A 16,127-nucleotide genomic window follows, 5' to 3' on the forward strand; every position below is an offset into this window, starting at 1 on the left:
GGATCCTTGAAGGTGAAGGATCTGAAGTCTGTACAGAAGATCCAGACACCTGGAACACATAGGAAAAAGGATTGCTGATGAGAAGCTTGTTTCATGAACACATAAACCCTTCCTGTTTGTTGCTGCCGTATGCCTCTAGTTTGATCTCCGTCACGTTATTTCTCTATCGTCTGTTTTTTATTATTGAAATCTATTTTATGCACCATCATTTTCATTTCTGTAACGTGAATATATCCTCTATCGTATTCTACAACAAAAACAATCAGAGCGCCTTATCACTAGTTTTATTTTGATTTCCCGAGTCCGCTAGTAGCTTATAGCCCATTAGCTTCGCCAGCGTGGTTGTCGCTAAACCCGCGTGGATTGCTAATACTCTATTCACATTTCACACACAGTACAATTGCTTTACTCACTGTTACTTGATTCAATGCCGGATGTTTGTATATCTTTGAGTGCAGGTGACGACACGTTCGAGCTGCATTCGGTGGAGAAGGCCGTGGAGAAGCAGATTCGGGTCCTGGAGCAGAGGCAGGCCCAGCTGAGAGAGCGGAGAGCCGTGCTGGAAACCTCCCGGGCTGACGCTCACAAGTCCAGGGTAAGTATGCAGTGTGCTACTAGGTTCAGTAGACATTTTGCTCTAAATGAATGGTTATTATCATGGTGTAAAGAACAGAAACTGCTCTTTGTTAATAATTGGAATATTTTCTGGGAGCGTCCTAGGCTTTTTCGCGCTGATGGCCTGCACCCCAGCAGAGTCGGAGCAGATCTCCTCTCGGACAACATCTCCAGGACTCTACACTCCATTTGACTAGTAAGCCAATTCTCAAATAACTGCTATGATGGCTTTTGTTCTACCCGCTTAAATGTTAGAAGTACACGCTGTCCAATCTATTAAGACTGTGTCTGTTCCCCAAATACTGAGGTCAAAATATAAATTTAATGTAGGATCTAGAAAAAATCTTATCGTGATTAAACCAGAAAAGATGTAAAATAAATGAACAAAAACAATTTCTAAAGTTTGAGCTCATAAACATTAGATAACTCACACCCAAAGCAGTTATTGTAAATGAAATGATCACAGATAATAGTTTTGATGTACTCTGCTTGACTGAAAACTGGCTAAAACCAAATTATTATATTGGTCTAAATGAGTCTACTCCACCAAACTACTGTTATAAACATGAACCCCGTCAGACTGGTCGTGGGGGAGGTGTTGCAACAATATATAGTGATATTCTCAATGTTACCCAGAAAACAGGATACAGGTTTAAATCATTCGAAATACTTCTGCTTAATGTTACACTGTCAGATATGCAAAAGAAATCTATTGTATCTCTTTCTCTGGCTACTGTGTATAGACCACCAGGGCCGTATACAGAATTTGGAGATTTCCTCTCAGACCTGTTGGTTACCGCTGATAAAGCACTAATTGTCGGAGATTTTAACATTCACGTTGATAATACAAATGATGCATTAGGACTTGCGTTTACTGACTTATTAAACTGTTTTGGAGTAAAGCAAAATGTCACCGGGCCCACTCATCGTTTTAATCATACACTAGATTTAATTATATCACATGGAATCGATCTTACTGATATAGATATCGTACCTCAAAGTGATGATGTTACTGACCATTTCCTTGTATCGTGCATTCTGCGTATTGATGATAATAACTATATAGCTTTGCGTTATCGTCCAGGCAGAACTATTGTTCCAGCCACGAAAGACAGATTCACAAATAACCTGCCTGATTTATCTCAACTGCTCTGTGTACCCATAAATACACATGAACTAGACAAAATGACTGGCAACATGGGCACTATCTTCTCTAATACATTAGAAGCTGTTGCCCCCATCAAATTGAAAAAGGTTAGAGAAAAATGTACTGTGCCATGGTACAACAGTAATACCCACGCTCTCAAGAAAGAAACTCATAGTCTTGAGCACAAATGGAGAAAAACTAACTTGGAAGTTTTTAGAATTGCGTGGAAAAAACAGTATGTCCAGCTATAGAAAGGCTCTAAAAACTGCCAGGGCTGAGCATATCCACAAACTCATAGAAAACAACCAAAACAATCCAAGGTTTTTATTTAGCACAGTGGCTAGATTAACAAATAACCAGACGCCACCCGATCTAAATATTCCCTCACAGTTAAATAGTAATGACTTTATGAATTTATTCACTGATAAAATAGATAACATCAGAAATACAATAACAAATGTAGATTCTACAGCGTCTAATACTATTTTTATCCATCGCACCCAAAGATAAACTACAGTGCTTTACAACTATAGGACAGGAAGATCTAAATAAACTTATCACTGCATCTAAACCAACAACATGTTTATTAGATCCTGTACCCACTAAATTACTGAAAGAGTTGTTACCTGTAGCAGAAAAACCGCTACTCAATATTATTGACTCATATTATCTTTAGGTCACGTCCCAAAACCATTCAAGCTGCCGGTTATTAAGCCTCTTATTAAGAAACCACAACTAGATCCTAGTGAACTGGCAAATTACAGACCCATTTCAAATCTTCCATTTATGTCTAAAATTTTTGAAAAAGTTGTGTCTGCTCAATTGTGCTCCTACCTGCAAAAAAATGATCTCTATGAAGAATTTCAGTCGGGTTTCAGGCCTCATCATAGCACAGAAACTGCACTCGTTCCATCAGACCAAGGCTGCATCTCATTGCTAGTTTTACTTGATCTTAGTGCTGCATTCGACACCATAGATCACAACATACTCATAGATAGATTACAAAACTATACAGGTATCCAAGGGCAGGCTTTAAGATGGTTTAGATCCTTCCTGTCCGATCGCTACCACTTTGTTTATTTAAATGGGGAGTCATCTCATTTATCACCAGTAAAATATGGAGTGCCACAAGGACCTGTCCTAGGCCCTCTGCTATTTTCAATATACATGTTGCCCCTTGGTAATATCATTAGAAAATACGGGATTAGTTTCCACTGTTATGCTGATGATACTCAACTATATATCTCAACAAGACCAGGTGAAACTTCTAAATTATCTAAGCTATTTAAAAATGTAAAAGATTGGATGACCAATAATTTTCTCCTATTAAATTCAGATAAGACAGAGATATTACTTACTGGACCAAAAAACATTACACAGAATCTCGTAGATTACATTTGCAATTAGACGGATGTACTGTTACTTCCTCTACTGTCAAAAATCTGGGTGTTATATTAGACAGTAACTTGTCTTTTGATAATCATATTTCCCATGTTACAAAAACAGCATTCTTCCATCTTAGAAACATTGCCAATCTACGAAACATGTTACCTGTTTCTGATGCAGAAAAGCTAGTTCATGCGTTCATGACCTCTAGACTGGACTATTGTAATGCACTGCTAGGTGGTTGTCCTGCATCTTCAATAAACAAGCTACAGGTAGTCCAAAATGCAGCGGCTAGAGTCCTTACCAGGTCAAGAAAATATGATCATATTACCCTAATTTTACAGTCTCTGCACTGGCTACCTATTAAGTTCAGTATCAGTTACAAAATATTATTACTTACTTATAAGGCCCTTAATGGCTTAGCTCCTGCGTACCTAACTAGTCTTCTACCACGCTACAATCCATCACGCTCCATAAGGTCACAAAACGCTGGACTTTTGATAGTACCCAGGATAGTAAAGTCCACTAAAGGAGGTAGAGCTTTTTCTCATTTGGCTCCCAAACTCTGGAATAGCCTTCCTGAAAATGTTCGGGGTTCAGACACACTTCCTCTGTTTAAATCTAGATTAAAAACACACCTCTTTGGCCAAGCATTCAAATAATGCATCTCATAATTTTGGACTGCAGTTATATCTGATCAAATGCACATTCTTTTTCTTTAGCTTGGGTTAAACTAATTAATTTTACATGACTGGAACAGCAGCTACGCTAATTATGTCTCTATTTGTTTCTCTGTTTTGCCATGGGATTTACATCCCGTGGTAACTAGGATTTACACAAGCTCCAGTCTGGATCCAGAACAACTGAGAAGAGATGATGCCAACCCCTGAGAGGACCTCAGATGATGCTAACCCAGAGACAACATACAGAACTACCACATTTTGCTATAAGTTTGATTGCATAATTGCTGTTAATAGTGTTAATCGTCTGTTTGTTTACGTCTTTTATTGATTTTTCTGAACATTTCTGTCGTATGCACATAAACTGACTATCATCACTGATAAAGCTACTACTAAATATTGTAGAAACTTGATTTTCTGTAAAGTTGCTTTGCAATGATTTGTATCGTAAAAAGCGCTATACAAATAAACTTGAATTGAATTGAATTGATGAGATGATTCTAAAGTTGTTGGAGAACTTAGAAGTTTGGAACCCGCAAACGGAGGATCACTGAAGAGAAGGTTCTGAAGTTGTTGCAGAAAATGGGGGCACTAAGCTTGTGGTCGTTGTTGCTGTTTCCAAACTCCTCAAATCGACTTTTTGCAGAATTTCCTTGTTTCTCCTTAGAACAACTTAGTTTAGCACTTACAGTGAACCACAACTGCTAAGAACAGTGTAACTTAGCGAACAGTAGAGCAACAACAGCTTAGCACTTCTGTCTTGAAGAGAACCTTTTAATCTTTCCTGAGAAGGAGGTATTTGAAAGTTGGCACCTTTCAGATCCAGCATATTGATTAGCCTATGTTGTCAGAGGTGGCCACGGTATGGCCCCTCTGGTGTGAGGTCTATTTGCATAGCTTAAAGTCCAAGTTCAGAACAATTTTTTTAAGGTTTTTCCTATGCATAATTCACTTTCCAAACCAATTCCAGATTAACCTACACATTGTTCTGAAAATATGAAGACCAAACAATGGGTGATGCCGAACACTGACCCATGCATATATACAGTATATATCTTAATAGATAAGGTTGCATACAATGTTGTGTCACACTCAGCAGTCATTGGGCCTCATTCATAAAACATTCGTAAATATAGGAGTAAATTCTGAGTAATTTGCATGTAAAACAGGCCTTCCTGAAAAACTCTCCTCTGGATTCACAAACGCGTCTTAAACGTCCGATTTGATAGTTAAACATGTGTATGTTAATGAATTCCAATCATTCGTAAATAGGGCGCTCGTGCACGCTCATTCACAATTAGCATAATCCTCGCCTATGAATTATAGCTACGCAAATTGCCTGTCCAGGAACGCAGTGGAATATTCTGGACTCCTTTCTCAGGTTTTGGCTCCAGTATATTGCATAAATGCAAAAAAGACTAATAGGCCATATGCCTAACACTAAATATTCAATAACGTGTGTCCACCAAAGTGTTTTAGCCAGCTGAAAAAATGTCAGGTGCTCTTCTGAAAATGGCCAGCTGGTGGCGCTTGAAAATGCTTTGGTGGCACAGCGTTTTTCCAGCTGAGACGTCACGGCAGTAACGTATTACTAGCATCTCATTTCGAAGAATATTACTAAATATAAAAATGCAGTAACCAGCAATATTAACTTCTCTATAGTTTTTCAGTTGTTGTAAGTAAGATGATTTGTTGGTGTAGTAGGCTATTTGTCCCGCCCCTCCTCCATTGATTCGAAGGCTGGATAAAAAAGTGACAGTGACAAGTGCTGCGTTTTACCTAAAGCTAAACGGTTTATCAACTCGCAGCTACAAAAATAAATAAAAATAATAATAATTCAGTGTCATCAATTTGCAAAAAAAAACAAAACAGAATGTTTTACGCACCATTTACACATGGTAGGGAGCATTTTGAAAATACGAACACTTTCATGAATCAGAAAATTTATGTCAGAACAACTTTACGAAGTGAACCCAAGTGTTGTTTTATCTGAAGACAAATGGCATCCTTTGTAAAGCCTGGTGAAATCAAAATTAAGATTTCCACAATTTTTGTGGTAAGGGGGTTGTCATCTGCTGTCCACTTCAGTTGTAATACTGGGGAATACGAGGAATTCTCAGTGCGGGTGCTTAGGACCCAGTGGAACATTGCCCTCAGTGATTTCTCTTGGCAACAGCTGTACGTGGGTGACCCCACAGAAAGGCACAATTCACCCCCTGCTCTTCAATGTGTTTAGCAGAAGACAGTCTTCAACTTGCCTCTGGCGCTTCGGAGATTATATCATTCGGTTTGGCGGGGGACGACGACGATTTTTATGAGGCGCTGTCCCTAACGGCGTCCGAGAAGGACTGGGCCCGCACTCCAGAGGAGCACTCTGAAGTGGAGGGACACGCTGCGTTCCAGGATGAACTCGTCCGAATTCTCACCAGGGTCGTGAGCGATCTCGGCCAAGAGTGGGAATCCCCCGACGAACCAGCTAAGAGCAAGCTGGATTCTTGTTTCCTTCACTCAGGCCACCGAGCTGCTGCTCGTTACCTGCCGGGGGGTAGTGGTGCCTGTTGAAGAAACACAAAGGGAAGCATTGATTAATGCAAGATCTCTTGCAAATTAGTCTTTTATTTTGAATGATTTTATTTGTAACTGAGACTTGGCTCAACGTCAGTGAAACGACTCCTCTCTCAAGATTGAAGATTCAAGATTTTTATTTGTCACATACATGGTTATATGGAGAGCATATGACCAGCAATGAAATGTAAGTCAGGTCCGCTCCATGGACAGTGCAATTATTAAAGAACACAAACACAAGAAAAATATACAAAAAATGTGATATGGAAAAAGTAAGATAAAAAAATAAGAATAAAATAAGATGCTTATAAAAAAAATGTGCTGGACAGTATACTGTAGACTTAATAAATATTAAGATGACCAGAAATGTACAAGAGGAGAATGTGCAAACAGGTTGTACAGGGTATTTACATAGCAGCAATAGAGGTAAAAAAGTAAATAAATAAAAATTATAGAAATTGCTGTGTGCAAGTGTCAATGTCAGTATATTCAGTATCTTACTGATAATTAAGTGAAGTCATGTAGAGTTTAAGAGACTGAGTTTGAGTTTAGGAGCCTGATGGCCTGGGGGAAGAAGCTCCTCCTAAGTCTCTCAGTTTTTGCCATCAGGCTAAGGAAGCGCTTACCAGATGGCAGCAAAATAAAAAGAGAGTTACCAGGGTGATTTGTGTCCTTAATGATTTTAACAGCTCTGCTTTTGCAGCATTTGAGATAGATGTCCTGCAGAGAGGGGAGAGCAGACCCTGAGATGCGCTCAGCTAAGCGCACAACTCTCTGCAGGGCTTTGCAGTCTTGACTGGAGCTGTTCGCATACCACACTGAGATACGCTGAGTCAATACACTTTCTATGGCCCCTGAATAGAAAATTTTGCAGGATTGCTGGTGAGACCCTGAATTTTCTCAGCTGACGCAGATGGTACAGCCTTTGCCTGGCTTTCTTAACCTGAGTTTGAATGTGGGTAGTCCAAGTCAGGTCCTCAGAGATGTTTACACCAAGGTACATGAAGCTGCTCACCCTCTCCACAGGGGTCCCGCTGATCATAAGAGGAGTATAAGGCTGCTGCTGTCTCTTCCTGAAGTCCACAATCAGCTCTATAGTTTTACTCACATTCATAGAGAGACAATTGTCCTGGCACCGTGATGTGAGTTTCTCTACCTCATGCAAGTATGCGGCTTCATTGTTGTTGAAAATGAGGCCCAGAACCACAGTATCATCAGCAAATTTGATAATAGATGTGGAGCTGTGTCAAGACACGCAGTCATGTGTGTAGAGAGAGTAGAGCAGGGGACTCAGGACACAGCCCTGTGGAGCTCCCATGTTCAGGGTGATGGAGTTGGAGGTGTACTGGCTTACTTTCACCACTTGAGGTCTGCCGGTGAGGAAATCAAGAATCTAGTTGCATAGTGAAGAATTCTGGCTGAGGTCCATGAGTTTAGAAGCTAGCTTGATGGGGACTATAGTATTGAAAGCTGAGCTATAGTCGATGAAAAGCAGCCTTAGATAGTTCCCATTGCTGCTGTCAGTGTGCGTGATAGAAGAGTGCAAGATGTGAGAGATGGCATCTTCAGTGGACCTATTAGTGCAAACTGAAGAGGGTCCAAAGTATCAGGGATGAAGGAGCAAATGTTGTTCTTTATAAGTTTCTCAAATACCTTCATGCCTGTTGACTTGAGGGCAACCGGACGATAGTCATTCAGGCAAGAGTGGTTATTGTTCTTAGGCACAGGGATGATGATTTTTTGAAGGAGGTGGGAACCACTGAGGTAGCAAGGGACTCATTAAAAATAGATGTAAACAAACCAGGGAGCTGATCAGCACAGGACCTCAGAACATGGCCAGAAATCCCATCAGGACCTGCTGCTTTGCTGACGTTCACTCGATTTAGAGCCCTCCGAACCTCATCCTCAGACAGGATGATCACATGATTATCGCTGCTCTGAGTGCCGCTTCCTGATGCGCTGATTGGCAGACTTGCGTTGCCGCGGTTGGATTCAAAGCGGCCGTAGAAAGAGTTTAACTCTTCAGCCAGCGACGGTTCTGCTCTCACAGCTGCAGAGGATCTGTTTCCAAAGGCACAGATGGTTCTTAGTCCTTGCCACATTCGTCAGGAGTCATTTAGTTTGAGATGGGACTCTATGCGTTCCCTGTATCTCTGTTTTGTGGCTTTTACTGCGCGTCGGAGAGCATAGCACAATGTTTTGTGCTCACTCATGTTCCCCGACGAGAGCCCGGCGTTGTATGCAGTAGTGCGTTTGTTTACTGCAGCACAGATTGTTCTGTCCACCCACGGTTTCTGATTTGAGAAGGTCCTTATAGTTGTTGTATCCGTAGCTTGTTCGGTTAGCGTTTACAAAGCTTAATGCTACATCCGTGAACTCTCTGACGTCAGAGGAACTCATTCGGAATTACCCTCTGCACTGGGGGTTCTTGAACGAGCATTTGTTTGTATTCCGGTGTGAGGAAAATGGCGGCATGGTCCGATTTGCCGAAAGCTGGTAGTGAGCGAGCTTTGTAGGTATTCTTAAACTGAGATTAGCAATGATCCAGTGTATTCGGTCCTCTGGCTGGACAAGATATATGTTGGTATAAGTTCGGCATGACCTGCCTAAGGTTGGCTTTGTTAAAATCCCCAGCGATAATAAGAGCAGTGTCAGGATGTTTGTTGATGTAGCCGCTGAGCACATCGTGGAGCTTAGACAAAGCCAAGCCGGTGTCAGCTTGCGGTGGGATGTAAACAGCAGTAACAATGATCGATGAAAACTCCCGGGGAAGATAGAATGGGTATAGAATGGATAGATGTTCCAGATGAGGCGAGCAGGAGTGCGACAGAGTGGAGATATTCCTGGGGTCACACCATTTCTTGTTAATCATGAAACACACTCCTCCACCTTTGGATTTACCAGCGTCGGCTGTTCTGTCCATCCATAAAACAGAGAGTTATCAGATGCCGTTACAGCAGTGTCCAGGACCGAGGGCGTGAGCCATGTTTCAGACAAACAAAGGATCTTACAGTCCCTTATGTCCCGTTGGAAACTTATCCTGGCTCTAAGATCGTCCATCTTATTCTCCAGAGACTGGACATTGGCGAGCAGAATGCTCGGCAGAGGAGGGCTGTGTGCTCTTTTTCTCAGTCTGTTACGAATCCCAGCGCGTTTCCCGCGGTGTTTCTTGATTCGTTGCCTCGGGTGGTTATTCAGGTGGCCATTGTTCATCTCAGCATTCTGGAGAATCTCAGGTGGCCACAATGGGTTGGAGGAGAAAGTGTCATGAAACAGGTTAGTGAAGCGGTGTCCAATGTCCAAAAGTGTTCCTTTGTCGTAAGTGATCAGTGCAGACGATATGTGTGTAAAAAGAGAGCGCAAAAGAAAGTGCAAAAGTAAATAAAAACACAATCTAAGTGGAGCGACCTGGACGGCATCCAAACTCAGCGGCGCCATCTTGGATTCTCTGAACTTTCTCCTCCTGGTTGTAGTTTTTTTAGTACACCCAGGTCTGTTGGCCGGGTTGGTGGTCTTGCTGTTATTTTAATAGACCGGTTTAAATGCAGACTTTTACCTTCATTGTACATTTGAAACTCAGTTAATTAAGTTGAATTCTTTTAAATCTGTGTTATGTGTTTTGATTTATAGACCCCAAAACATTCATGGGAAATTTATTCAGGAGTTTTTGGAATTTTTGTCTGTTATTGTCCCTTCTTTTGACAATATTTAAATTTTGGGGGATTTTAACATACATGTTTGTTGCCCTTCAAAGCCCCTGGTTAGTGAATTTTTAAATTTATTAGAGTCATTTGATCTTTTACAGTGTGTTTCTGGTCCAACACATGAGCGTGGTCATACTCTTGACCTTGTATTATCTTTGGGGTTTTCAGTTAGTGGGATGAAAATTGCAGACATTGTTTTTTAGCCCTACTTTCCCATGTAGTACTCAGATTATGAATGTTTCTTCTTCTATTGCTTCTCGTGTTCCGTGCGTTGTACAAATGCGCTTTTAAAATGACAACGCTATTGCAGATACTCGCGCAAATTCGATCCGGAGATTGGTTTGTTTCGGTGGACCTGAAGGACACACATTTTCATATCCAGATCGCCCCTCGTCACAGGCGCTTTCTGAGATTTGCGTTCAAAGGCATAGCGTATCAGTTCATGGTGATGTCGTTCGGGCTAGGACTGGTGCCATGTACATTTACGAAAAGTGTGGATCTGGCACTTTCCCCTCTGAGAGCGAGCGGAATGCACGTATTGAATTATTTGGACAGTTGGCCGGTCTTGGCCCATTTAGAGTATGTGCTCAACAGCCACAAATGTGCTCTGTTACAGTACGTCACCTGGAGAGTTTGGGTCTCTGTGTGAACAAACAAAAAAGTGCCCTAGCCAGTCAATCATGTATCTGGGGGTGCAGTTGGACTCGATCTCAATGAGAGCGCGTCTGAGCCGGGAGTGCATACTAGATTTAATGTCCGCTCTGAACGCATTCAGGCTGGGCCGTCCTGTAGCACTGAAGGAATATCAGAGGCTCTTGGCCGCAACGGTCTGTCACCTCAGTCTACTCTATATGCACCCCTTCCAGATATGGCTGAAAACACAAGTGCCATTTACCTCTGAAACCATGGCAGAACCCCAACTTGTACCAACGCGGTGCCCAGATGGGTCTGGTTGCGCGGCGGAAAGTGGTCACAACATACGTGTTGACGACAGGCTGGGGAGCTCACTGCGATGGCGTACCGGCCTCGGGCTACTGGACAGAGTCAGAGAGGACGTGGCACATAGTCAAGTCAAGTCAAGTTTGCTTTATTGTCAATTCTTCCACATGTACAGTACATACATACAGAGAATCAAAATTGCGTTACTCTCAGACCCCCGGTGCTTACAGATAATACTAATAGTAGAGCCTAAAAATCTAGATCAAATATAAAATATAAGATACAACTATACAATAAGGGAATGTAAAAAAGACATAATAAAAAATAAAAATAAAGTTAAATAAAGCAGCGCAAGGCACATGGCAGTGCAAACCAGTGAACAAACAGTGCAGATAAAAAGATTTTTAGTGCAAAAAAACAAAAAAAAAATTGCATCAAGCTGAGAGCGGTCTTTTTGGCTCTTCGGAGCTTCCTCACGCAAGTCCAGGGGCATCACGTGTTGATTCGCACGGACAGTGGAGAGACTTTTGCCGTGGGACGATCACCATCTGGTCTCCATTCGAACAGCAGCATCCCAGAACATATTTTGGCTACGTGCCTAAATATTCTTTTGAGGGACAGGATTCCTCATGGAGAATGGAGACTGAACCCTGGGACAGTGAGGCTGATCTGGGAGCGGTTTGGGAAAGCGCAGGTAGACTTGTTCGCGACAGAGGAGAACACGCATTGCCCTCTGTTCTTCTCTCTGTCACACTCTCCCCTAGGCGGGGACGCACTCACGATGCTGTGGCCGAATGCCCGCCTGTATGCATTCCCCCCACTGAAGATTTTATCACAAGTGCTGCACAAAATCAGAGAGGAGAAGACGTCAGTGTAATACGTCGCTCCGTACTGGCAGAACAGGCCTTGGTTTCCCGATCTTCTGGAAATACTAGAGGCTCCCCTGTGGCCGATCCCGCTGAGACGAGATCTCCTGTCTCAGGCGGACGGCTCGATATGGCACCCCAATCCAAAATGGTGGAAACTTCAGGTGTGGATGGTGTGCGGGAACTGGTAAACCCAGGCTCGTTGTCTCGCCCCGTGATGGACACAATTGCGGAGGCACGAGCCCCTTCTACAAGACGCCAGTACGCTTGTAAATGGGCAGTGTTTGAGAGATGGTGTGAATCGAATGGTCGGGACACGGGAAACTGCCCCGTGTCTGACATTTTGAATTTTTTGCAACAACAAATGGATGGCGGCCCTCCACGCTTAAGGTTTACCCTTTTACGTTGCAGCTATCTTTTTGCAACGGGCGCTCAGTGGGAAAACAAAGACCCTCTCGTCCCCCCTACAGTGGGGATCTGGTGCGGCCCCTCCACGCTTCGAAGGTTCAGACTGTCGGCTTGAAGGAGCTCTCGCTTACGTTGTGAGGCTGCCTTTGTAACGTCACTCAAGGCAAGCGCTCTTAGTTGGAGACTTCATTGGATGTCGCCCCGAACACTCAAGCCAAGATTTGGCTACTTGCCTAAATCGCTCTCGATAACGTTCAGAGAGCAAGTGGTGGCTCTTTCTGCTTTCACTCCAGAGTTGGAGACTTCATTGGATGTCGCCCCGAATCAGGTGTTGTGTCCGGTGAGGGCTTTATGACTCTATATCAACTCTATCAGAACGGCTCAGTTTCAGCAATCCGATGCAGCTGTTTGTATGCTTTGGAGGCAGCACCAAAGGGCAGCTTGTCTCCAAACAACGGCTGTCACATTAGGTGATCGACGCTATTACCTTGGCAAATTCCAGCCGTGGTATGGAATGACTTATTGGTGTCAGAGCCCATTCAACAAGGGTGGTTGCCTCCTCGTGGGCATGGACTAAGGGAGTTTCTATCAAAGATATTTGTATGGCGGCTGGATGGTCTTTGCAGAATACCTTCGCCAGATTTTACAATTTGGACATGCAGTCATTAGCCTCACAGGTCCTATCGGTGACTACGACCCATGGTTCCACCTGCAACCACTACCCGTTTGACTGTGCTGGTGGTTCCGATTAGGTCCTGCAGGGCCATTGTCATGTTCAGACTGTGGAACCTCAATGCGGCCATTCTCTATGTGTGTTAATATTGTGCCCCACACCGGACTATAATGTTTTATTTGACAGGACTATAATGTCTTAGATTTGTATGGCGACTCTATCTCTCTCTTAATAAGAGACCTGCCATTGGACATAGATTCTGAGTAACCTGATTGGATCCCTAAATGGGAATCTACATCGAATCCCCTCGAGGCATGTCACAGGGTCGTATTTGATTGTATCTTGCTAGAACTGTTTATGTTTGCTCCGCCGAGGCTGAGCCTTTTTACTTCGTTGCTTCCACAGTGTTGTTCTATACAGTCCCCAAGGCGTTAACGCCATGTCGAGAGATCGTTCTCGAGAGGGAACGTCTCCGGTTACTATCGTAACCTCGGTTCCCTGAGAGACGGGAACTAGACATGGCATAGACCGCCATGTTCAGTGCTCAGGTCTGCTATTTTGTCGGGTCAGTTGGAAGATTCTGAGTTTATGCCACCAATACGGCGCATTATATAGTGGTGGGACCCCGCCCCTATTTGCCGTCTTGGCTGGCAGTGGCCAGTGAGAGTTGCAACTTCACTGGCGTTGTGCAATAAGATTTCAGGTAGGTTAGGAAGGAACGGAGTCCTCAAGGTGTCAACGCCATGTCTCGTTCCCATATTTCAGGGAACCGAGGTTAGAATAGTAACCGGAGACGTTCTCAACTGAATCATTTGTCAAAGTGAAATGGATTGTGGGTAATATTAGCCATTACAGTGTCTGTGCACGGATCCACTTCAAAAATCGACCTGAAATAGTAAACCATCTGGGGAGTTTTGTTATACTCTTTTCAACATACTATTCTTTGGGACACACTTATTCTAATCTCACATACTATTTATGGATAGTATGAACATTGGGATGCAGGGTAGGCCTATGCCTTTAAAATAATTTTTTTTAAGGCAGATTAGTGCCATCTGGTAGGAGTAAAAAAGAAAAACATCTGAAATTTCATTGTTTAGCCACTAGATTCCTAGTTCTATGTAAAAGGCTTATAAATTCTCTAGTTGTTTTTAGACATAAATACTTTTTATTAAATTGTAGATTTGAATGAATAGACATTCTCAAAGACAGCTTTTTGTAAAGGTTTGGAATTTTTTTTTTTTTTTTAAATGTTGGTTTGAAGGTCAGTTTTTGCATTAATTTCACTACAGTCAAACCTGAACACAGAGAAAGACATTCTGTTACACGTAACATCAAAATTCAACAAAAATGTAACAAAAATGAGCAAGAATGCTTTATCGGAGGTTAATCAATGTGATTTCAGCATGGTTTCTGGCTCAGTTTTGCCATGTTGTTACAGCCACACCAGTTCATTTGTGTGTTGTGTGTAACTGTTTTGTACTCTTGATGTTTTAGAGTGTAAACACTTCCTTGATGCCTGTTTTTACTGCAATTGTGGCTGAATTATTCATTTTATTTCATGCATTTGCAAAAAACATGCTTTGTGTTACATTCCCAATAGTTCATTTAAGTGTGTCTGTGGGGGGTCTTGATATTTTAGTGTCACCCCTTCATTGTTGTGCAGTTTTTTAATGCATCGTGAATGATTTGTAGATTGTACACAAAAGAAATCTATTTTTTTATATTTCCAATTCATTTCCAATAGTGCTCAATTTTGACCGCGAACAACACAAGTGTGACTATTTGTGACTATTTAAACATGGATCTGATCAGCCAACTACTAACAGGCACTTAAAGGGATAGTTCACCCAAAAATGAAAATTATGTCATTAATGACTCACTCTCATGTCGTTCCAAACCCGTGAGACCTCCGTTCATCTTCGGAACACAGTATAAGATATTTTAGATTTAGTCCGAGAGCTTTCTGTTCCTCCATTGAGAATGTATGTACGGTATACTGTCCACGTCCAGAAAGGTAATAAAAACATCTTCAAAGTAGTCCATGTGACATCAGAGGGTCCGTTAGAATTTTTTGAAGCATCGAAAATACATTTTTGTCCAAAAATATCAAAAACTACGACTTTATTCAGCATTGACTTCTCTCCCGGGTCTGTTATGAGCGCGTTCACAACACTGCAGTTTAGTGATATCCGGTTCGCGAACGAATCACTCGATGTAACCGGATCTTCTTGAACCAGTTCACCAAATCGAACTGAATCGTTTGAAACGGTTCGCGTCAACAATAAGCATTAATCCACAAATGACTAAAGCTGTTAACTTTATTAACATGGCTGACACTCCCTCTGAGTTCAAATAAACCAATATCCCGGAGTAATTCATTTACTTCAAACAGTACACTGACTGAACTGCTGACCGAGCCAGATAACGAACGAAACATTGACTCGTTCTCGAGTCAAGAACCGGTTGCATCGGTTTTCGGGTCACCGGTAGTGAGGGGAAGTTCTGTTCTTTTCCGCGAACCGGTTCTTTCAGACAGTTTGATTCAATAAACCGGTTGCCGAAAACGGTTCACCGGTTCTTTTGCGCTCGACGTAATGACTTCATTGGCGATGATTGCCCTTGATTCAAGGCTTCGGTTTACCCGCGCTCATAACATTAGCACAGAATCAGTTCAGAATCAATCATCAAAAGAACCAGTTCGGTTCAGACGCGCTGTGTGTCAGTCTGCTTCATGCATGCGCAGTATCATCAGCTCCTCGGTTCTCGAATCGGACGCGTCCGACAGAAACGGTTCTTGACTCGAGAACGAGTCAATCTTTCGTTCGTTATCTGGCTCGTGTTCATCCTCACTTCTCTCTTCACAGCAGTTCAGTCAGTGTACTGTTTGAGTAAATGAATTACTCCGGGATATTGGTTTATTTGAACTCAGAGGGAGTGTCAGCCATGTTAAAAAAGTTAACAGCTTAAGTCATTTGTGGATTAATGCTTATTGTTGACGCGAACCGTTGCAAACGATTCAGTTCGATTTGGTGAACTGGTTCAAGAAGATCCGGTTACATCGAGTGATTCGTTCGCGAACCGGATATCACTAAACTGCAGTGTTGTGAACGCGCTCATAACAGACCCGGGAGAGAAGTCAAT

This window comes from Cyprinus carpio, chromosome A11, assembly GCF_018340385.1.
Source record: "Cyprinus carpio isolate SPL01 chromosome A11, ASM1834038v1, whole genome shotgun sequence".
Classification (NCBI taxonomy): Eukaryota; Metazoa; Chordata; class Actinopteri; order Cypriniformes; family Cyprinidae; genus Cyprinus; species Cyprinus carpio.